This window comes from Phalacrocorax aristotelis, chromosome 3 (genome assembly GCF_949628215.1).
Source record: "Phalacrocorax aristotelis chromosome 3, bGulAri2.1, whole genome shotgun sequence".
Taxonomy (NCBI): domain Eukaryota; kingdom Metazoa; phylum Chordata; class Aves; order Suliformes; family Phalacrocoracidae; genus Phalacrocorax; species Phalacrocorax aristotelis.
In genome coordinates this window covers 31,090,856-31,117,186 of record NC_134278.1, presented here as the reverse complement: position 1 = coordinate 31,117,186, position 26,331 = coordinate 31,090,856, and positions in this window count along the sequence as shown.

Below are 26,331 nucleotides of genomic sequence, written 5' to 3'. Positions count from 1 at the left end.
AGGATAAGCTCTCTGGCCCCTTGTGGAAAGCTGTTGCCGTAGGACAGAGTGCTGGCAAGTGTTGTTTAGCTATCTGGAATCCCTCTGCTATCCAAATATAATGATAAGTCTGTGAATTTGGACAACTCCAAAGGATGTGATAAAACTCCCCCATTGCTTGAGCATCGTCCACACAATACTGTCAGCTTTAGTTGAAGAGTGGATGAATTCTGGTACCAGAGGACACCTAAGGCCAAATTCTAATCTACCAGAAGATACAGAAGGTATAAATTTCTTGTACCATTCCTTCCTTGGTTTTGCCCCTCAGCACTGCTTGCAGTGCTATAGCTGTAGAAGCCAGGGTGTCCTGTTCCTTATCAAAAGAACAGCAAGCAATACAATTTCTCCGACTACCCCAGTTGCATCCACTTCCTGGTAAAATTGTTCATACCATGCATTAGTACTCTAGAACCAGGGACTGGAATCAATGATTATTCGCTCCCCAAGTGCACGTTGCTCAATGCTAATCAACAGAGCCAGGGTTCTGCTTTTATTTTCAGGCATAGGCCATGAAGCTTTAATTCTCTACTGTATCATGATGCGGTTGCAACGGGGAAGTGGGAAAGCATTTCCGTAATTTGGTGATAAGTGAAATCTCCTCAGAGTACTGGGTTTCAAGCTGTCAGTCTGGACCTCATGTTCCTGCACAGGAACTGTTACTGTTTAGAAGCACTGATAGGTGCCTGTTCTTGAAAAGGGCCAGCATATAGACTGGCATACATTTGCAGCCATAAGTTCATTTCATAAATGCCAAAGAAGCATGGACAAAGTAACCAGGTACTTCAGTAGAGACTAGGTGATGAATAGACTGAGATCAGCCCTACAGAGGAGGACTTAGGGATACTGATGGGTGAAAAATTAGACATGAACTGACAATGTGGACTTGCAATCCCAAAAGCCAGTTGTATCCTGGGCTGCATAAAAAGAAGCGTGGTCAGCAGATTGAAAGAGGTGATTCTTACCCTACGTCATTCTCGAGAGACACCACCTGGAGTACTATGTCCAGCTCTGGGGCCCCTGGTACAAGACAGACATGGACCTCTTGGATTGAGTCCAGAAAATGGCCAGGAAGAAGCTCAGAGGGCTGGAGGACCTCTCCTATGAAGACAGGCTGAGAGTTGGGGTTGTTCAACCTGGAGAAGGTAAGGCTCTGGAAAAACATTACTGCAGCCGTTCAATATTTAGAGGTGGCTTATAAGAAATATGGAGAGAGACTTTTTTACCAGGGCCTGTAGCGATAATACAAGGAATAATGGTTTTAAACTAAAAGAGGGTAGAGTTAGATTAGGTACAAAAAATTCTTTGCTATGAGGGTGGCGAGACACTGGAACAGGTTTCCCAGAGAATTTGTGGATGTCCCATCCTTGGAAACATTGAGGGTCAGGTTGGATGGGGCTTTGAGCAACCTGATCCAGTGAAAGATGCCGCTGCCCATCGCAGAGGGGGTGGACTAGACGATCTTTAAAGATCCCTTCCAACCCAAACCATTCTATGATTCTATAATGATCTCTAAACCCTCTAAGATGCCTGAAGTGTGATATCAACACATTTTTGGCACCAAGGTGCGTTACTGGACTCAACCTACATCTGTTCATATGCAGATGTGTGATTATCTTCAAAATTTTACCCCAATAATTCCTAAAGACAAGAATAGGGATAAATGCTCTTCTCTGCCTGATGCAGGTGAATAATTCTTGCTTTGCTTTATTTTTGTAGGAAGTTTATAGGCAACTGTAACTCTTTTACCTGTCTACCTGTATAAGAGGTTAGACTAGTCATTCAGTAATTTATTCCTCAACTTCATAACTTCTGGGCAAGCAGATTTTTTTCCTTTTTTTTTTTTTTTTCAGAAAGGACTAACATATTATATTGCTTGAAATGTCAGCTTGCAATTCCTGCTGTACTGTTTTATGTTCGAAGACCACAATACTATAGTCAAAAAATGAGGTAAGGTGTTGTTATCTTTGGTATTTGTTGGGATTTTCCTGTGTTGGAATACCTTCCAATAGGCACTTCTGCAAATTTCAGCTGGTCATCTTCAACTGTATTTTCAGCATATTGAAAACTATATTTGCACCAGGCAATAAAATCTTCACTCTACTATTCAGTTCTTCCTATTTAGGAGTTAAAGTCCATTCCAGTTTCTGAAAATCAATAAAGACTTAAATAGTGTGTTATCATACTGAGAAGTACAAGTTTATTGTATTGATATGGAGCTTTAGTATACTCTGGAGTTACCTCAGATTCACAAAGCAATTAGCCAACAATGTTAAGAAGTTACGGCTAATTTAACTAATGCTTAATGAAGCCTACTAAAGCTGTCAGGATTGATGAGCCCAGTGAGATTTTGTGCAGGAACACACATTAAAGTTAGGGTCTTCACCTCATTTTGGCAGATTAATCATTATCCTAAATGGTAGTGTTTCTTTCTAATATGAAAAAGATGTGTTTTCTTCTTTCTAAAATATCTTAACAGTTTAAGTATGTGTAGTAGCACATAGATTTTATGTCTAAGAAAAGTGTCTCTGGTGGGGTTCCATCCTCACAAAATAGGTAAAGTAGGCATATATTTGAATATCACAATTATTGGGGCAAGCAACTCCTATGTGTATTATTGTCTTGGTATTCTTAAATTTCAGTAATTTATGTCTTTACTGCTATGCTTCATTAACATGCTGCTATGTTTCATTACTACATTTCATCGGTTTCTTGAATGAATCATTGGGATTCAATGAAAAGACAAGATATTGCAATAGAACTAAACAAAAAGGTATTGTAGAGGGGAAATTTGCATCACAAAATATTAAAAGTTAAGAAAAATTATATCTTATACACAGCAACTTGAAAGTTGTAGTCTAAAGGACAAACACCTTTCTGAATTGGCTTTATCTCTTATTCATGAAATGTATGCTTTTACAAGCTGTTATGCTTCTCCACACAGCTCATGTGACAGCATAGATTCTTTTCCTTCAGAAATCTCAGCACCCCACTGTGTGCAGTTCACTTGCTACCAAGCTTACAAATTCAGGCAATGCATCAGACACAAGAATAAGAGGTAAAAAAGCTTCCATAAAAAAATATCTACCCCACACTTACATGCACACTCAGACACAAAGAAGATCTTCCCTGAAAGAAAGACTTCCATCTAGTAGGTATATCTGATGAAATTATGAAGCATTTAGTTTGGAAATTTGATTAAAATATGAAACATTGCTTCTATGAAGGAAAAAAAAATCCAGTATTTTTTTCACTTAGCTAGTAATTTCTGTATTTTTCTGTTGAGATTCAGTATTATGGTGGTATGGACAATTTATTTTATTTAGTGAAAAAAATACCTATGTGATTCTGTGATTAACTGCGTACCTAAATGCAATGAAATTAATTTATTAAAACCAGAAAACTATAATACAAATACACGTGAGTTCAATTGAAAGAATATGCTTATAATTTCCTTTTTAAATTTTGTATGTATATGACTTGTGAGATCTTCTACTAATATTAATCAAAGGAAAAGGGGTTTCTTTCTTCACTGTATTAAATCATACCTAATAGCAGGACACTTTTTAATGATATCCAGTATTGAAAACATATATGGTATATCCAATTATGCTTTTTCTTCTTTTTTTTTTCCTTTTAATTTATCGACAGGGTACAAACCTCATATAACTTGCATGAAACTTCTCAGTCCTATTATACAGAAGCAAATTATCTCCCTTCCTTTCTTCAGAAGAGTTAAAAAACATGTGCAATTAACTGATGACACTGAAAGAATACAGTAAATAGACAATACTAGTTGTTAAATGCTGAAAGAAACAAAATTGGCTCAAATGAAAGCCTCATATAAAGAGTTTTACTCATATAAAAAGTAAACACCACCATTTTTGTACAACAGGAATATTATGAAAAGGAAAACAAGAGCTGGAACATTCTAAGCCAGTCATTGCTCTAACAAAGGACATGTTAATAAAATAAGAAGCCTCAAAATAAATATGACCAGTCATAGCAAGGACACAGCAGGACTGTAAGCACTTATTTTCTTTCTGAAGAGAAATTGCAGGACTTCATGCTACAAAATTATTATATGCAAAATAGAAGTAAATGTTATATTAAGCCAACTTATTATTAGGGATATTATTTTGGATAAATTATTGGAGAAAGAATACAATTTACAAACATCTTTATTTCCTGCTCACAAACTATTTATAAATTATATAATGTGATCAATATATTTCAGTGTTTATTATATTTTAAAAGTTTGTGGAGATTTTTTGTTTACTTGTGGCTTCCTGTAATTACACAGTTGAATCATCCTCTTTTGAGAAATTTTAGGAACTCTGTGTTTTGCAACAACCAATAATGCTTATATGAGCACATTTCCATTTAAGTAGAGATTTACACAGGTGACAGATATACCAAAGAGTGCATGCACTGAGAAGGAGAGAGAGGGAGAGAGAAGAAAACACAGAAGATGCATGGAACGGAAAAAGTGACAGCAGTAAATGAGAATAGATTTGTACTCAAAGAGGAATCCAGAACTGAAGTGTTGGGTTTAAATGGCAAGCTTTCAGATGTCTTATCTCAGGACCATTGACAAAAGGAAATTCTAAATCAGTTTAGGTAGATATTTTTATAATATTAGTTCTTGTTACCATACGTTAATATTTAGATTCAGACAGGAAATATTTGGATACTGGAAGACAATTGGAAAAAATCTGTTTCTTCTAATTAATCAAAAAAAAGTGCTTTTTTTTATATTTCCCCTTGCCCATCTCTCCCTTTCTTTTCACACATAAATAAATCCAGCTTTTATTTTATAATACTGTCATTAAAAAAAACAGTTTGATTTTATAGCTCCCTGAATAAGGAATCATCAAGGTGAACAAGATCTGCAGAATTTGGACTATTGCAGATATGAAAATATTACATTTGCATATATTATTAGCACTTCTTCCAGATAATATTTGAAGGTAACAGATTCTGAATTTATTAACAAATCAAACTTCCCTGTTTGGAAATTGAGTACTGGATGATTTTAAAAGTTGTTACGTTTCTAAGAAGAAATAAACCACAACCACAAGCCCCCCAAATTAATATACATTTTCTGAATACAGTTTCCTCAAAGCAAAACTCCTTATCGGCTCCAAATTGAGGAATGAACTGAACAATTCAGTTCTTCAGCCCTAGAAAACCTTACTAATATGAGTTGATGCAGAAAACATGTTGGCTTATATTAGAAAGCAGAAGTTATGAAGAGATAAACGAATAGGATTTACTTTGCAGAATAATGGAAAGACTCCACAGACATACAAGCTCAATCTTTGTCCTTAAAACTTTCATTTGTCTGATATAACTTTATATCGTTTTGATCAGTATTGGTATCTTCTCAATACTTGTTATACTAACTTTGGGCAAACATGATAAACTGTGTTAAGCTTTATCTAAGCAAATTTAGAAGTTTTTCTCTCACATCTGTACATTAACTCAATATCACAATATCTGAGCCTACCAATCCATAGTTCAGCTTTCTGCAAAATTTAATGTGAAATGCAATCTACAAAATTATCCCAATCTATATGATATGCTATCTCTTAGCATACACATAAAAGCGACTAATTATTTACACATAAAGGGCTATTACATATATCCATATGTTGCAAGCCAAACTTAAAATAGAACTATTATTGTGATTATAATTGTGGAACACTTGTCATTCGTTCAAAACAAATAAACAAACAGACATGGAAGTAAGAGAAAAATATTAATGTGAACCATTTGATTTTGTAGGAATACACATTTCTTAGGTGTCCATTTTGTAGCAACCTCACATACACATTATTACCTATATATACCTTAGCAGTACCATTGATCGTTTATTTTTATACCATTATGCTATATGTGAGAAATATCTGCTGCCTGAGAAATTTTAATTTGTCACCTAGAGTGTTCACTGAACTGAATACCACTGATCTAAGAGAAAGAAAAAAAATAAATGTAGAGGGAAACACTAGATTTTAGGTATTGTATTTCAATGTCATATACTGAAGATCTTGATTTTTAACTAAAAAGGTTATGATATATGTAATGGTATAGATAATATAATGTGGTGTAAATAATGTAATCCTGTGGAAAAATATAGGTAGAAAGGGAATTAACCAGAAATATGGAGACTTGTAGTTAAAAACCCTGAAAGTTTTCAGTGATTTAGGGACAATTTCTAAGAAGCTCTTCTGTGAAAGGTTGAGAATATTTGTAAGAAAACAGGAAATGCTATTATGTATTTTTGAGAAATACATAAAATAGTTGGGTCTCCTGCACTGTAAATTTACTACAATTGCAACTTACAACTGTACAAATTATAACTATATACTTCAATGTTTATTCATTTTACCTAGAAATTGAAACCACCTGTATCATATGGGGAAAAAAAACCCAGCTCAGAGAAACTCTTTATTTGTAATTATTTAAAATAAAAGTTTTATCAAGACCATTAACTCTATTTTGGGGCCTAATCCTTAAGAAAAATATTGGGTTCACAATCCTGTTTGTTGAAGAGATAAGATTTTAATTTTTTTTCAGCAGCAGTTGTGTTGGTCAACCTGCTTTCAAAATACTGGCATTTAGATAAATGGCATTTTTAAATAACTGAATTATCTAGGGGATATTCTAGACATGCCCTAAAATTCTGATAGGAATCAAAGAAATAGCATGTTATAAATTCAGATGATTTTGCACACCTAAGAGAAGAGACTCCAACTGTGAAATAGGTACTGTTGTAGTATAACAGGTATTTTTTCGAGTGAGAATCATAATATGTAGTTTGACCTTCTCCTGCAGCAGTAGATTCTGAACACAGACAGCCGTTTACACTCATGACCGGTGACTTAAAATAAAGATCAAGAATACCCAGTGTATTCTCTTCCTTTCTTCAGATAAGAAATGACCAAATACAGACAAGTCACACTCCTTTGTTTACTGCAGTCAGTAGTTCATGTTTGCTTTTTCTGTAATGGAAACCAAATTAATAATTGCGTATCTTTCCTTCTGTTAATTATTGCATATGTTCAGAATGTTACCCTTGAATAACTTCCATACTGAAAATACCGATTGCAATCTGGCAGTTTGTTTAACTAAACACAATTGGTGTTCGGCTGGAAATCTCATTTGTAAACGGCACTGTGATGAGGTATTTGTGGGGCAGCTTTTGGGTTATTTTGCTGTAGGTTTAATTTTGAAAGGACTGATCAAAGATGAAGATTGGCATAGTCCTTAATCACAACTAATGTGCTGAATAAAGACTTTTATTTCTCTTTTCCTACTTTACAACTGACATGGAAATATTTTTTAATGTTCATTTGGAGTAAAATCTGCATAAGTAACTGGTTCAGGAATACAAGATTCATATTTTCACTTATCTGATAGATTGTTTTCCAGTAGGAAAACAGAATATATGCTTGCATGACAGCAGAAAGGAGTTAATTTTTTAAGTCAAGGTCAAAGTACTTAAATTAATTGAAACATACTGCTTGGCTTCTCTATTGTAGGAAAAAACAAAACAAAACAAAACAAAACCACCCTATGACCACTTCTTTCTGTGTAGGAAACTCACTCAGTTCCCCCACTTTTATGTTTTACATGAAGCTGAGCTCTCTTTTACAAGACGTTCTACCAAGGTCAATGGATTTTTGCAAGACAATATTACAATCTGTTCCCTTTATGACTCAGTTGTGAAAAGCTGTTCCAGGAAAGTGTAAAGAGAAAAACAGTACAAGAAGTCTTTGTGATCTCTGCTTCCCAATACACTGTTCAAATACAGTAGAACAACAACATAGAGTTAACTTAAAGAAGTAACATGATTCCTGCACTTGGGCTACCTCTGCACTCCTCTCTGTACATGACCAAGAATTTAATAAACTTCTTAGTACTGGACATTAATTTTGAGAGTTCAGTTACTTTAATGATACAGTCATCTTTTGACCATTGCAATTTAATACATGATTTGCCTGTGGGTTTTTTTTTCTGTCCCAGTATCAGTCAGGCCTTCACATACTGCAGACATTCTTTACTGCTACCTCTGTGGATGAGCAAGAAACTTTTTCTACAAGACTTAAAATATAAACTATCATGGGAAGCAAAAGCTTTAGTTATTTTTGTTTGTAGTAAGCTATGACTTCAGAAAGGTAGATCTATTTATTACAAAATATGTGTTTGTAATATTTATAAGTTCTACCTCCTACTTACTTATGTATTTATTTATAACGCTCCCATGGCCTGTTAGCTGAGGATTAAAAAAAAAAAAAGTGTAAACTTTGATCATATTCGACTAACAAATGCAGAAAGAAGCCTAAAGTATGCCTGAAGCAAGCACTGATTTTCTGCATGTCTCTCACTAAGAAAATAAATGTTTTAATTTAATTGTGGGTAATTTACATCCAGATGAAGCAGGTAAAATCAAGTTTTAACATAAATATTATTTCAACTTCTTCTGAATTTTCATCTTTTTCTTATCTATGAGACAACATAGGCAATGGGACTTTGTGGGGACTTTGGGAGGACCTTGAACAAAATTCAGACATACTGATGCAATCAAAGTCACTACTTTTAATGAGTCAAATTTCCCACTCTAGAGCAGGGTGGTACAAGGACTTTAACTACTTTTCCTTTGTGTATTGATTGTCACTTACAGGCTGCTGAATCACTGAGAGCAGCATGGGAGGCCGACTTGGATCATAGGATGCTTATTCAACAGGAATAAAGCCCCACTGTGAGACTGGCCAGCTGGCGCTACTAACCACGGTAGTGCCTGACACTGCAGCAAATGCTGCTGTGCATTGCTTCAGAGCCCCTGAAAGTAATTCCACAGTAGACTGCATGGAAGACAAGGCACTAAGAACCACATTTCTGGAAATCAGGGAAGACTAGTTAATACTAAGTAATAAGGTGTTTTACAGATGATCCTGGATCATATTAAAGGCATATGTAGATTTAGTTTATAAATAACAAATAGCTAATATGTGATTTACTCTCAGATCAGTAGCAGGAGAGTGTCACAGAACCCAAAAATTCAAGTATTGCTTTAATCATTGCCTGTAATTATCCCACATAAATTTTTCTAGAGGCTCTGTTGCCATTTCTGCCCCATGATATTGACACATTGCCTACTAATAATTAATTACATTATTATAAGCTACGTATAATAGAAATACAGTAGAAGGCATAACTGAAATTTAGAAAAAAGAAAAGCAATAAGCACTTTAGCCATTTAAAAATATTTTTAAAAGTGGAACTGTAAAGACTTTACAAGTTTAACTTTAAATCTATTGATTGGAAATTCATTTATTTTGTATACCTGTAAATGTCTTATTTTATTTTAGTGTAAATAGGAAAATATGTTATATCCCTGTTATGTACTCTTGGCCTAATATTCAATAATCTAATTCTTTTTTGGAAAACATTATTGAAAGGTAAAGTAAAAAGAACTCCGTATTAATACACTGTTTTCTTCTAGGTAAAAGATTAAGTGCATAAAATTGTTTTCAGCACATCTCTAGTGAATGACTCTATGAATGTACTACATCTAGATAATCCAAGATATGATATAGGCAGTTAGGAAACATTTAGTAAATGCAGATTCTTTTTTTTTTGCATACCTATGTAAAATATTAACTAAATTCCTTAAACAATTCCCACGAACAGTGGTGTTTTGAAAAAAGATTAAAATTTTACTGTAGCACTTTTATTCAAAATTCTGCTACATTAGATCTTAAATAACCACTAAAGTCCCAAGCAAAAGGTTCAGGTTAAAAAGTTATATTTAACAGCATAAAGTACAGAGGATAGAGCTAAGTACACAGTAGAACTGGACAAGACTTTATCTTATTTTGGCTTCTGATCTGGAACAAGTAACCTGTGAGATCAGCTTATACCCTCAGGGAGAGTGAATATTCACATTATGGTTCTTTCTGTGGTCCTCATCACCATATTATTCAGGTACTTCATCTGAAAAAAGGTCAAAGCTTTCCTTTGCCTAGACAAGTAAGAGTTTTTAGTGTATTTCTCAAGCACAGAAATAATGTCACAATCTCAGAGGCCAAATGTGGCATTTTTCCAACCCCAAGAAAAATGTCTTGAAAAGGTATACCTTTTTGAAAAGAATTTAACAGTAACCCTTTGTTGCTTATATTAAAATGGCAAGATGCTAAATTTATTTAAAGGAATGCAGAAAGGTAATATTATCATTCACTACTGAATACTTTGTTTCATATTTCACTTATCTTCTGCTAGATGTCCCTGTACTGCTATCACTATAAGAAAGGAAGTACCACCATTTTAAAAGGAAAATACTCTCCCATTTTCTTTACAACTTGCACAGGATTTAATTTTACAAAAAACCAGACATTCTGAATGGAAAAACTTATTCCATCATCTACTTCAAATATTGATTTTCTTTATTGAGAAATTATTGGCAAATACATTTTTCTTGATTTAGAAAATTACATTTTTAAATTGAGGGTCTTTGATACAGTTTTCTGTTTGGAATGTATATTTTTATCTCTCAGCCCACACTGTGCAACTTTGCATTTCCTTTTCGCTCCATATACTTTAAGAAAAACAGTCCCTTAAATCATCCAATTTGATTCTTAACCATTTCACTCAAAAGCAAAGTTAGCAGCATCTTAAAGCTTCAAACTCTCATTCATTCTCAATCTGCATACCTTGGTGCATCCTACTAGTTACCACTGTAATAGATAAGAACCATGCATATTTAACCTGTTCACAATATAAAAGATCAAAAACAAAGGGTTCATAAAATATGACAAGTGAGTTTTAAGAGATACCAAACCTATATTTCTTAATCTACCTGAATAATTTTTGATGGATCAACAAGTTCTTAAAATTTCTAGTGGGGGAAAGTCCATAATTCATGTAGGCAATCTATTACAGGTTTTAAAAACAGTTTATGTTTTTCCTAATCTGTAACAAAAGTCTCATTTGATGCAATTTACATCTAGTTCACTCCACTGGGGGCATGCAAAGCAGTTGATTTTATCTTTGGTCTTCGCAAACGTATTTTTGTGCACTTGAAGAAGGCTATAACCTTCTCCCCACAAAGTAAACAATCCAAATGTTTTTAGACTGTCCTTTTAAGTCATATTTTTCTACCCCTGACTCTTCCCAGCTGATCCACACATTAGAGACACAGTATACACTGTAATTTAACGTGTTCGGGTAGAGAAAAGACATTACCTTTACAGACATCACATAATTGAACATCCCAACATAATATTTGTCTTTCTCAGAACAGCAGGCTAGATCAAGAGTAGTTTGCTATAGTTTACTTTATATCATAATTCCAAAATCCTACTCTAGAGAATTGCACTCTACCCCCACTCTATTCTTCCAGTTTGTGAAAACATTTTTTCCCATCTAAGTGTAGACTTATGTCTTTGAATTCATTAAACACTGTTCCTATTTTTTATACAAGGTTTTTTGGTCCACAGGTAGTCCAACCTATTTTTTTTATTTGTGTGTATTTTCTCTTCCTGTCTGATGCTTTGTGGTTTTGGTTCTGAAATTATGTAATTCTGAGTTGAAGAAATTTCTTATTCATATGTGGTATAAGTGTACAAATATATTCCTTTGGTCATAGAGACATTTTTTAAAAAAAAAAATTCCATATTTCTTATTTCTATCGATTAAGTATGATCTCTTTTATAAACTTTTTGGCAAAATTAAAAAATACCAATAACTTTTTAAAAACATTCCACTGAACTGGAATTACTACACTTCCAATACTTTAAGTAATGAAAAATAAAGCATGCACTTTCACATACCTCTCACCCCATTACAGGAAATTATATACATGACAAAGTAACCTCAATGAATTAGGAACGCAGGTCCTAATAAAAGAAGAACCTTTGGGAACATTTTAGCAACTGAAGGGTTGGAAAAAAAGAGTAATAAATAATTATCTAGCATAAAGTGAATTATAGAGTAGCATTCTGTAATTGAAATATCATGTCACAGTGCTAACTCTAATTGTGTGCGACTTGCAAAGTATTCATCATGGCAAAAATATCAATCATCTAAAGGAAATAGCAAATATTTGTAATATTGTGTATTTCACAGTAGTACAGTACTTTAATTATCATCTAATTAATTTTATAAGAATTATTAATTCAAGACCATATACTACCATATTTTTATGTTCCTTTCTTTTCCTTTCTTTTCTTCTCTTCTCTTTTATCAACAGAATTTTAATTTCCATAGTATTTTTCTCCAACAAGAAAACAATCACAGGGGTTGGGTTTTTTTTGAGAAAAAGAATATTTGAAAATGTCTTGAAGTTTAAATTAAGAAACCATCAAATTTAAATCTATATATTATATAAAATACAATATGCTCTTACTGCACACATCCCGAATATCAGGAAGGAAAGTTTCAAAGGAAATGTCCTCTGTCAATAGATACAGCAGATCTGAGAGGAAACATGAAGAAGGAAAGACAGCAGCAGAAGGATCTTATCTTGGTGACCACAGGTCAACAATCCTAGTTCAGCCCAGCTGCTTTGCCAAGAGCACTTCACTCTGTGTTATTACATCCTACACTCAGTGCAATCATCAGGCAGCTTAATGATTGACAGAGCTCAATTCATGAACTGAAATGGGCAGATGTTCTCCATTTATCCTCTGTCTGTTTTCATGGATTTGCACTTTTACACATTTTCCATTTCAACAAATGGTCTTGATTGCAAGATAGCTTACCCTGTGTAACAGAAAAACAGAAAAGCAGGGTTAAAAAGTATTTTTACAGCTTTGAACAGTTTTGAGCAGCTTTTCAGTCACATAAACCAATATTAAAGTAGGGGACACATGTCAATTGCAACACCATTTAGCAGCGTGTCTAATATCATTGGAAGTGGTCGAGATCAGGTTGGATGGGGCTTTGAGCAACCTGATCTAGGGAAAGATGTGCCTGCCCATGGCAGGGGTGGGGTTGGGCTAGATGCCTTCTGACCCAAACAATTCTTTGATTCTATGACTCTGTGATTTTAATATGGCAGCTCCTCATGTGCAGCTGTGTATAAACCATGAGACACTTTTGGAGACTCCCTTCATCCATACTTCCATCTAACACTTCAGTGCTCGAGATATCTCATTTCTTTTGGTTGCCTATGCTGAAGGCTCTGATAACAGGTATTGTACAGTCATCCATTACAATGCACAGTTGCAGTGTCTGAAATCCACATTTAACTCTTTGAACATTTATTGGGAAGTAAGTACATCTTATCATAACAGTAGTGAGTACACTGGCTTCTAAAAGATTTTGGAGGCAGTGTCCCTTGTCTGCTACCTGTCTACACAGTCTTCTATGACTCTGTATCTTCTAAATTAATTAAAAAGAATCTCCTGACAATATCTTCATGGTCAGGGTATGGTTTCCTCCGCTGTGTAGGATTGCTACTTAAACTTTGTGGTTGTGACTGAATGAGAAAGTGAGATTCAGCCATCTTACTAGTGGTACTGTCTCCCCAATGTACACCTGGAAGAACCAATATTTTGCCCCTAATATGACTTTAGCCCAGAAGGATTGTAATCATCATCTTAGAAATCCAGTAACTTACTGTGTTCAGTGAAAAATGTGTTTTCAGTAATGTATATTTCTAATATACCGCAACTTCTTGTACCTCAACCACCAAAATGTTATTCTCCCTTTTGGATTCTTTGCTCTACCTTGAGAAAACCTCTTGTTCTTAAAATGAACATGATATTTTCCATAGTAATTACAAGCTTGTGTGTGTCAAAGTTAGAATTTTGGAGGTCAGCCTTCATGAGATGAAAGAAGGTTTAAGTGAAACTAACTAACTTCGCAATTTTCTTATCAAGCCCCCTCTCCTGGCAAACAGGGATGCTTCACAGTTAGCTTGCTGAATCCTACACTCTGAGGTTCTGAAGTCATAGAAAGAAGAAAAGAAAATTCTAATGGTTTTTAATAAAACATAATAATCAGATTAGAGATTAGTAATATTTATTTATTGATTGATTGATATAATTTTTAACTACTAAAGAATATTGTTTTACTTATCCTGAAAACATTTGTAAACTGAGGTCCATTTAATAAACATTTTATTTTCTGTTTTGTCTGTGGGGATTTGAATTTACGTATCCCAGGAGATGCCCAAGTTGTAAGGTCCTCAGTGGAACTGTTATACACTGTCCTTACAGCTGTCATAGGTTGCAAAAAGTCATATTATTTTTTCCTTCCTATAAAACCAAACAAGCTTTAACCATTAAAAAAAACAAACAAACAAACAAACAAACAAAACCAGATGTGGCACCTCCCATATGGCTGTTACATTTACAATGTCTGTTATTTTATCTGAATACAATCTGGGTCAGGATTTGAACAAGGTTTTCTACAGTTAGCATACCTGTTATTGACACTATGCCATTTTATACCCACCACTCACAAAATTATTGCATATTCTAAAGAGAAAATCCACAGTGATTGCAGATATAGAACTTGGTTGGAACCCCAGAAGTGAGTGTTGAACCTCTGGGAAAAAGAATTCCTCTCCAGAGTACTGACTGAGACGTTTGGTCCCTGATCTCCAGTCTCTGATTCAAAGGACATGTATTTACTACCTATATGTTGTGACTCACCAACAGAGCTTTTACCCTACAATGCCCCATGTTTAGCAGATTAAAACACAGTAGAAAACTTTCACATTCAAAGAAAATTGTATGAATGAAGAAAGAAATTATTTTACAAGTGAAGTTTTTGTTTATGGAACTGAACTATTTTTCAGGGATAAAAGAAAAATTTTTCTAAAAGGGTAAAAGCTGGAGTTATAACATTTCACAGAATAATGAAAAGACTGATTTATGTTCAATCATAAAACATTTTTGTGTGTGTGATTTTATGCACATTTGTTAAAAATGCCTGTGTTTAAAACATCAAACAAAACATTACATGAACGATTCTAATTCTGGCCTTGAACAGGAAGAATAATTTGCAGGAAACGGATCTGCTGAAAGTGAAAATTATATCAGTGTGATACAGCAAGAAAAGAGCTTCCTGTCTCTATATAATTCAACTGTATAACATATTTCTCTTTTTTTCTTCCTTTTTTCCCCCTCCTCCCCCCATCCTCGGCTTTGTGAATGGCATAATAATCTTTGTTTTTACTATACATGCTCTTCAAGCAGATGAAGTGTGAACTTAATGTAAATTTTTCACTCTAAATTTATGGAACACATACAAGGCAATCAGTTAATCTAAAGCTGTGTTATCTTTCTCTCAAACTGAGTTGACTCTGCTGAGGACTTGAATCGGCCATGTGCAATTCCTTGCACTCATGCAGTGACATTATCCCTGTCTTCTGAATCAGAAACAAAGCTTTTGTGATTATGGGACACAGCTGAAAATCAAATACATGATTCTCAGTATATTCTGAGTAAACCGTAAGTCCATGGTTGATCCTGTCAAAATAAGATTCATCTACTCATTTGGCAAACCTAAACATTTTACTAATTTGAAGGTTAGTTCCCTATTTTAACCATTAATTGTACTATTGCCATTTTTATTCATACTGATCTTTTTGGGTTATCTGACTCAGCTAATGTGATATCCCTGTATCAATAGCAATATAATTTTTATTCTTCACCGTAGTCTTTGCTGGATCATTTACACTTCAGATATGTCCATTTTATTAAAGTTTCTACAATTTTGGAATGGATATCTGACCCTCTTCCACAGCAGTAGCAAATGTTAGGATCTTTAGCTGTTTGCTGTTTCCACTTTACTGTTTGGCTTTTGATGTGGTACATATTTTATGGACATTGCCCTCTTGCTTGTCCCTCAATAAAATTCTTTGTATCTTAAGTTGCAGTTTCCATAGACACTGCAATTTCAACACCATTTTTAGATGGTGGGTTTGCTCTAGTCAGAAGCTTCTTTGAGTAGGGTTTTTACATACTAATCTGTATTTCAATGCCTTGTTCAATCAGTCCCTGTATTGACAATATCCTGACCCCTTTTTAAATTTTTATTTTTTTACCCGGTATGGAAAGGAATAGATTTGTGTTCACAGTCACCCTCCTAAAAAAATCAGAAACTTTTGCTATAAAAAGTTTTTCTGATGAAAAGCTCTACTACAGAATTCGTCCTTTTTGTATTAGTGTTGTATCTTTTGTTTCCTGTGAGGCTCCTGATGTGCATAGTGACCTATTTTGCTTGTTGCCATTACTATCAGTAGAAGTGGAATTTATTTATATTTTGTTGTATCATTAACTTAGAAGTATTGCTCCAATGTATTCAGTGTAAAGACTGCAGGCTAGTCACCAATTTTATTAACAAAAACATTAGTATTTTCTGAACTGAATAAAGTATCTGGCTATTTGATTGGAGGACCAACTGATCTGAAACAATCAAAGTCTAGCCTAGAAATATTAGTGTAGTCCTGGAGGCCTAATAGTAGTGTTTATTTTACATTACCATTCAGACTCAATTGCCTTGCAGAATGATCTCCTGAAAGAAAAGTGAAATCTAAAGCTACAGGTCAAAAATCCTAGTCTACTTTTACAGTACTCAGTAGCATATAAAACAGAAGTAGGAGACTTGTTAGTTTGATTAATGCCCAGAAACATGCATTGTTTAATGGGTGGATTATTGTAGAAAAAACAATTTCTACACTGTAGAACAATGGGGGTTTATTCTTTTGTTTATTTTCTTGCAAAAATATGTATACAAGTACTTGTAAATGTAGCAGATCGAAATATTTTTTATTCACTAATATGGCAAATATGAATCCTTTGGAACAAATATATATTTTAACTTTACTTTTTCGATTTATTAAGATATTGTCTTTTTTTTTCCTTAGAATGAATTCAACATGTAGTCTCTAACTTAGCTCGTAGTTGCCAGAGTAATTAAAAAAAAAGGTTGTACAGCTACCTGTGAAATACCAAACATTTCAAAACACACTAACTTATCTACATGTATGTGTGACTAACATACATAAAATGTTAAAAGTAGAAAGATTAAAAATAAACAGGATATGAGTGGGGAATTTACATGCTTTAATTGATTCTTTGTATGAAAACATATCATTTTAGGCTGGACAAAAGGGTCAATAACATTATGCTAACTAAGTCCACCCTTGACCACCTCTTCCTTCTTTCTTTTTTCATACTTTCTTTAACTGTAAGGCAAGCATTAACAGTCACCCTAGTCTAAAGTAGACCTTGAATAAAGAAAAATAAGAAGTTGAACTACAACTACAAGTTAAATATATTATTTCAGACAATGATACTTTTTTCTGGGAAGAAAAGTTGTTTGTTTTTTTTTTTCAGAAATGTAACCAAGCATTGAATTCATAGAATAATTTTATCAGGAAAAAAAAAAAAAAAAAGACAATCAGGATAAAGTTGAAAAAAGATGACCTGTACTTTTATTCAGCAGCTCGGGACTTAGAGCCTACTCACCAAAAGTAAAGACTCTAATTCTCTCTCCTGGCTGAGAACCGACTCACCATGCTGGAGCTTCTATATTCTACTGGACAGAAAACCTTAGTCCCATGTAAACACGCTTCTCTTTGTGTAAGACAAATGTGCAGGAAGTGGAAGGTTATCACCTCTCCCTCCAGCTCACAACATCACCCTAAAGAAACATTAAGTCATAACATACTGTACTTACTTAAGCATTTGGTCAGTGTTGAGCAATATCAAGGATTTATCTTCCTTAGCACAGTTAGTGAGGTGAGACAGCCAAAACTCAGCTGAGTCTATAACTACACTTGAGAAAAGAAAGTTCCATTGTTCATTGCAAAATTGTAATCAAAAGCATACAACATCTAGATTTTAATCAGTTTAATTACTCTAATGCTGAATTTTGTACCTTCATGTACCTGCAGTCCCTATAAAATACATGCAGAAAATTGCTACCATTATTGGTGTTCTGCCACGTTCTAAGACAAGATACAGGGAAGGTCAGATCCCATGTCAGACTAACAACAGGGAAAGCTGGGTCCACAGAGGAGGTCAGCACAGCCAGCTACCTGGCAGGGACCTATAGAGCGATAACCAGTATGTACTGAAGAGGACAGGAGACTAATTTGAATTCTTGCCTTCACTAGAGATTACTTCAAGTTTAAGGGAGGTGTCTTAGGGCCTACAATTACTCCTCCCACTCTGTACCAGAACTAGAAGTGTAATTCTAGTCATTAAATGCAAACTTCCAAATTTAAAAGCAAAGCACACAGTGAAAAATTTCCAGAACCTTATGACTCTGGAATGACAGTTTTCAAGATGTAGTAAGTGAAAGCTAAATCCTTTATTGGATTTTTAACAGACTAATTTCTGTCATCTTTTAATTATTTAATTTATTCAGATCTCTTTTTAAAGGTACTTTCCTGAAACCAGAAAAAAAAAAAAGCTAAGGTTTAGATTCCAAGGAGCTGTGACTGAAAAAGACCTTTTTTAATATGATTTATAAATTTTTTAATAAAATTTTGGGGAAAAGCTTTCTTAAAATGTGAGAAGTTTATATCACATTTAAACTTAGGAGGTGTTGTAAAGATAAGTTATACAGAATGGGCTGCAAGTTATAGAGCACATGTAGTCTTAGGAAACTAGATGTCATTAGTTCTGCTGCTATCAGAATAATTTCTCTGTGCTTGTAGGCCATTCACAATTCTATCCTCATTTTTTCTCATATTGTCCTCAGTATAATTTTATATATAACTTATGTAACTATTATTTTCACCATATATATGTATTTTATCTCTAATATGCAGAGCTGTTTGTGCAATAGATTATGCAGGGCATCTTTTCCATCCCCAAGGTGTGTAACACTAGCTGCTGTCAGCACGACACTAAGGCAGTTCTCAGCGAGCCAGCTAACTCTGTTCTGGTTCATGATATCTCTGACTTTTCTGAACATTCTTATACCTCTAACCTACATAAAACTTTATGATTACAACCATTAAGAATGTCTTACTAATATCAGCTACATTTTTTTCTCATGTTTTATGCATTTTTATTCTTTCAAATAATTTCCTGGTCATCTCTAAACATGAACTTTGAAAATTTTTGCTACTTATACAAGCAAAATAAAACATTTTTTCTATTCTTACACTTAGTTTCAGCACACCTTATACTGTTTCTTTAAGAAAATATTTTTATTCTTTCAAGGTATTTCTTCAAAGATGTAATATAGTTTAACTAAATCTGTTTTTCACTTACTGATGAGCAATTTTTATTCTTCATAATCAATTGGTTTTCTAAGAGCCTGTTTTGCTTAAAATGTGGAGAAGAATCCTAAACAATTGAAAATCGGTTATGATACCCTTGCAGGAAAAAAATCACATGTAGGTTTCTAATTTAAAAACATGTAATCAATTTTCTGTGATCCTTTGACTTTTCCTACTAAAATGATTCCACTTGTCAGTGGACAAACTTCTAATGGATGATAAGAAAGTGGACTGGAATTTAGAAAAAATGCAGTTAGCAGCAGCACCGTATCTACCTAGTGATGACCTGTATCTAAATTCTAGCATTTGTGCTAACAAAATACAGTTGTAGCTGCAGAAATATATCATGAGTAATTAATTACTTCTTACAAATAGAATAAATTGTTATTTCAGAAAATGAAATTAAATGGTAGAATATCTTTATGAGCCACTAATTTGTAATAGTTTGTAATGGTAGTCTAAATCTACCCTCCTTTACTTTAAAACCATTACCCCTTGTCCTGTCACAACAGACCTTGCTAAAGAGTTTGCTCCCATCCTTCCTATAGTCCCACTTTAAGTACTAGAAGGCCACAATAAAGTCTCCCCACAGCCTTCTCTTCTCCAGGATGAACGATCCCAACTCTCTCAGCCTGCCCTCAGATCGTTTTTGCCACTCTCCTCTGGACCCACTCCAACAGGTCCATGTCCTTCTTGTGCTGAGGGCTCCAGAGCTGGACACAACACTGCAGGTGGGGTCTCACCAGAGCAGAGTAGAGGGGCAGACCCACCTCCCTCAACCTGCTGGTCACGCTTCTTTTGATGCAGCCCAGGATACAGTTTGCCTTCTGGGCTGCAAACACGCATTGTTGGATCATGTCCAGCTTTTTGTCCACCAGTACCCCGAAGTCCTTCTCTGCAGGGCTGGTCTAAATCCCTTCATCCCCCAGCCTGTATTGATATGAGGGGTTGCCCCAACCCAGGGGCAGGACCTTGCACTTGGCCTTTTGTTGAACCTCATGAGGTTCTCACAGGCCCACCTCTCCAGCTTGTCTAGGTCTCTCTGGATGACATCCCATCCTTCTGGTGCGTCAACTGCGCCGCTCAGCTTGGTGTCATCTGCAAACTTGCTGAGGGTGCACTCGATCCCACTCCCTATGTCATTGATGAAGACAGTAAACAGTGCTGGTCTCAGCACGGACCCTTGAGGGACACCGCTCATCACTGGTCTCCATCTGGGTGTTGAGCCATTGACCGCTACTCTCTGGATGTGACCATCCAACCAGTTCCTTATCCACGGAACAGCCCACCCATCAAATCCAAATCTCTCCTGTCTAGAGAGAGAAGGATGCTGTGGGGGACCATGTCAAAGGCCTTACAGCGGTCCAGATAGATGACATCCATAGCTCTTCCCTTGTCCACTGATGTAGTCGCTCCATCATAGAAGGCCACTAGGTTGGTCAGGTACGACTTGCCCTTGGTGAAGCCATGCTGGCTGCCTTGGATCACCTCTCTGTCCTCCATGTGCCTTAGCACAGCTTCTAGGAGGACCTGTTCCATGGTCTTCCTCTGGCACAGAGGTGAGGCTGAAGTTGATCTCACAGTTACCCTCACTTACACCCTGATACACCATATAGTGTAGTTCCAGAGTACAAAAGGTAAGCTCCTTTTGGATGAAAATAACATGGCAGATTGCTTTCAGGGGTTTATCTAATAGGCATCAGCTGCTGACAATCATTCATTTCATAGGACCAAAATAGAGACTGTTTAAATAAGTCTCAAACATGGATAATGTAGATACCAACTTCTCAGTACCTGTTGGTTTGCTAGATGATTTGGCTTCTGTTGTGCTTGCTGATGCAGACATAGTCATACAAATGTATATTCTACATAATTCATAGACATTCTTGGGTTTCAAATTAATTTTTAACTCCTGATGATTATGGGTTCTCCTTTTTAATTATCTTTTTAAGCAATTCATCTTTATCTGGAGATTGTTGTTAGTTATGACATTATTAAACACTTAAAGCTGTTTTCCTTAAAATGTTTTTTATGTGTGTGTAAAATATTGTGTGTGACAATGGTACCATATGAATTACCTGATAATGTGTTCACTATTTCATCCCAGAGTAAAATTATCCATTTTCTCCCAAATAGATAAAATATAGGAGATAATTAAAATGTTTAAGTTATTCTGTGAGAGTGTTCAGTTTTAAAATAATAATTAATGAGAAATAATTTCTATATGATGGGATATCTTGACATAACAAAATGTGTCTGCATTTCAGTTTAGAAAAGGAAGTAAAAATGTTGAAGCCCCCTCTGGCATGAATATTCTGAAGGAAGCTACAAACTGGGGAAAGAAAAGCAAACCACCAAATATTCAAGTATTAGGGTTCTCCATTTAGATTAAGTGTTTCACTGAGCTTTAATATGTTCATAACATCATAACATCAATATTAATTAAACTATATATGCATAGTTTGTATAAGTGAAGAGTATTGAAATGCCATTACCAACCTATTGACATATAATATACAAAAATAAATTTAAAAGTAAATGTTTATTATACATAGTAGTAGTTACTTTTTCATGGGCAATGACACTACTTTTAGGCTAGATGTTACACATGTGAGGGATGAGGTGTCCCTTATTGTTCAGAGTCCCCTAAGTACAGCACAAGAGGAAAATGTACTTTAATAAACATTGGAGGGACACAAAGAAACAATGTGACTGGTCAGTCTGATACAAATTAACATCTACATGCCACCAGCATAGAAATTGCTTCTGCAGATAACAAAGACTTCCAAAAAGGTATTTGAGCGGACATTTGCCCCAAATTGGCCATGCTGAAGAAGATACGAAGACCATCGGTCTAAACAGTAACCAGGGAACTACCAAGAAACTTTAGAAGCAAAGAAGGCATCAGCTTGCGAAGCAGTGTCAGAGAGGCATGAAAGTCTGTAATGAGTTTGGGGAAGACCCCTTGGACCAAGAGGAGGAGCAGTGACCCTGGGTGGGCACTGCCAGGCATCACCCCACGGCATCCCCAGCCCTGCCTGGGCCAGGTCCAGCAGCTCCCCATGAGGCACAGGAGGAGCCTACACCCAGCCATGCACCACAGTGCAGGTGGCACGGGTGAAGTCTCCTCCAGGTTCACATGGGGCCATGTGGGGCACCTGCATGTGCTGGTGCCTTAGCAGGGTGCCAACAGTGGCAAGGGTGCATGCACAGCAGGGGCACTCATATCCCTGCAGGAGGGTTTGCACTCACATACTGGGGGATGGGAGGGCGGTAACTCATATTGCTGGGGTGAAGGGGTGCACAATGCCAGAGAGGGGCATATAGTTACAGAAAAGTACTTGGAAATTTGTACGTGTATATTAACATTTTCCTACTGTCTGAGACTGTGGTTTATTGGTTGTATTGCTGATGATCCTCAATGTAGAGTTCACTGATTGCCAGTTAATTATGTGTCATTTATAAATCTCTAAATCTCTCTGATCTTGATTTGATTTAAACTAATGTGAGCTGAACAGTTGTTCTCTATGACAACATTGAGGCAGCTTTGCGGGTGGTTATAGGAGCTTAGAGTGGGAGAAAATGCAGCGTGGGTGATAAATGTTGATATCATGAGCCATGAAGGCGTAGGAGTTGACCTTTCATCACTTTGTGACAGATTATGGGTAAGAAGAGGGACCATGAAAGTAAACAAAAATAACTTATACTCTGTATGATAAGGGAATGAAAGCCAGTTGAGAGATATAGAGAAGTTAAATATTTCAAGCTTATGAAAGCTACTTCTTCTAATATTATAGCAGTTGGATGGAAAATTGAAAACACTAAAATGAACATTTTTCACTTTCATTTCATTTTTTCATTCATTGAAAGCTGTGTTTTTCTGACAAGAAAGGATTTCATTGAAAAATATCTAACTGGCTCCAACATTGTCAGAAGAATTTTTTGTTACTGGTTTAACAGTTTCCATGTGTATAGTGGATTTTTTTTTCTTTTTGGATTTGCCAGCAAAGTACACAAACCCATCAACTTTTTCCTAAGTTTTAACATTATACTGTTCAATAGTTGAATACATTACTTAGTTCTAAAATCTGGATAGCTAGTGGTCCCTGAAATTTATTCTGAGATCATTCCCAAAGGTTCTTAAATTCTAATACTGTAACAGTTTCAATTTTCTAGTTAAGGTTTCAGCTTGATATATTGAAATGAATTATCTTTTTCTTCATAGTTATTCTTTTGTAGCCCACACTGAGGAATATTAAAATTTAGGTTCCAGTAAAGCCATTTTGCTTTAAATCACAAAACTATATTCCAAAATCTAGACTTACTTGAAGTTCCCTGAAGATTACTTCCAATTAAGTGATTACCCTGCAGTTATCTCTAATTTTGGCTGACTATCAATCATCATGATGATCAGCAGTTGAGGAAAATTATCTCATATGGTTCTTCTGTTGGCTTCAGTCACATGCAAATGTTTAGGGCTCCATTTTAGGAGGGAGAAATTTTCCTTTGGATCCATTTATCTATCCATTCATCAAGTTGAGAACTATGAGAACAATGAGACTATAGCCAAGATTTTGAATTTTATGACAGTCACCATCCAGATATCAAATTTGTACATAATACTTCAGCCTCAATTTTCTCATAGATTAGAACCTGTGAAAGTTTTCTTGTCTGTGTTATTTGTTGAATTTTTAACTTGATCACTAGCTTCCTTCATGATTTCAGATCTGTGCCATATACAACACAGAACTATAACTAGTAGGATTAGAAAGAGATCTAAGAGCATCTTCAACATACTAAAAACCAAACCAAAACAAAAAAACCTCTGTAACGTCACAGATGTAGTCAAAGATGCTCATTAATATTTCTTGTTATACATAAGCCTACATCCCCAGGGAATCCTTGTGTTCAAATACACAATGTCCTATTTGCTGTCCCATGACAGACAGCTGTGTTCCTGATGTTCACCAGATGGTACATGTTCCTCTCCTCATTCCTTTAATGGCAAGGGTTGTGCCAGGAGAAGCAGGCTCTGTAAGGATGCACCCTGTAATCATTCCATTACTCTGGGTTAATAAATTTGGAATGAGACATTATCAGTGCCCTAGCACTACAGAATCAAGGTTTGCTTTGAGTGAGGAACAGCTCATATGTTAATTTTATTATTTTGAAGTGAGTACAACAAACTGTATTAAGTCCTGTTTCAGGGTTATCCAAAACCAGAGTGTGGTAACCTGCCTTACTTGTAAAATCCTTAGTTCTTTGACTCTCACAACTGGGCAGTATGGCGCTACGTGGTACCTCTAGGGAGGAAGTCAGATTTTTCTCTCCTGCTTCTTGTTAAGATTCTTTGATTAATTACCTTAATAAACACTTGCTGAAAACACAAGGTGAATATTTATATTTCACATTCTGAGAAACAGTGAAAACCATAATTTTCTTACAGATGTGTAAACCTTCTTCCAAGGAACTTAATTTAAAATAGTGCTAATCACAGCATCTTTACTTGTGAAACCAAGAACAAGGATTTTTAGCTGAGTTGTACCCCATTTTACCTTCTCTTAATTCCTTTGGCTTTGGGACACTCGTGAGTTAGCCCCAGTCAGCAACTAAACACCACGCAGCCACTCACTCACTCCCCCCTGGTGGGACGGGGGAGAGAATCAGAAGAGTAAAAGTGAGGCAACTCATGGTTTGAGATAAAGACAGTTTAAAAGGTAAAGCAAAAACTGCGTGCGGAAGCAAAGCAAAACAAGGAATTCATTCACTACTTCCCATGGGCAGGCAGGGGTTCAGCCAGCTCCAGGAAAGCAGGGCTCCATCATGCGTAACGTTTACTTGGGAAAACAAACACCATCACTCCAAACGTCCCCCCTTCCTTCTTCTTCCCCCAGCTTTATATATTGAACATGATGTCATACAGTATGGAATATCCCTTTGGTCAGTTGGGGTCAGCTGTCCTGGCTGTGTCCCCTCCCAGCTTCTTGTGCACCCGGCAGAGCATGGGGAGCTGAAAAAATCCTTGACCAGTGTAAGTGGTACTTAGCAACAACTAAATTGTCTCTGCATTATCACCGCTGTTTCCAGGAAAAATCCAAAACACAGCCCCATGCTAGCTGCTACAAAGAAATTTAACTCTATCCCAGCTGAAACCAGGACAAACCCTTAAATGTAAATAAAGCACTTTCTAACCAGTACATTATTATAAATGTGTGTATTTCATATATATTGTCTTTTGTATGAAAATGCATTTCTTCCTTCATATCTATGCTATGCTGCCTAGGTTTTCTGTTTATTTGTTGAAACAATTAACTGCTCCAGCAAAGGCACTGAATTAAATATCTTTCTTTGTATCAACTAACAGGAAAATAAGATAACTGTTATTTAGAGAGACCGTGAGAAAGGAGTTATTCTTAAGTTACTTTTTAATTGTCTTGTTTTCTGTGTAGTTTCACAAGACTTCATGTTCATTTGCTTATCTGAAGATATCCCAGGTTTTCTTTGACTTAAAGAAAGATTACTGAACACTAGATTTGCTCAAGTTTTTGATATACAATTTAATTGCTTATTTTCTGGTCTTTCCTTGAAAAGTTTTAGCTGTCAGGAATGCTGTCCATTTCTTTTTATTTGAGTAGTTGGGCTTTTCAATTTTGAAAGCCAACTAATAGATGGATTTAGATCTATAATTTTTTCTCTATTGCATTGCAGTAATACAGGAAATAAAATTTAATAGAAAAATTTTCTGTGGAACACAGTCCATGAGATCATATCTTTCCATGGAAGTTGATAATTTTTTTGGTATATTTTATGTTCCTTGGTAATGTGTAAAAAACAACTTTTCATTTTGTAATTTATTTTATATTATATTTTCCTAAATTAAAACAACTCTACCAGAAGAAATATTTAGATCAATAAAATTGAATTCAATGCCAAAGCATCTATGAAAATTTGGAATCCATTTTTGGAAGAAGGGGCAGGCAACTCAAGAAGAGTACAGGGATCTTGTTAGCTCATGCAAGAGAAAATTAGAAAGGTAAAAGCCC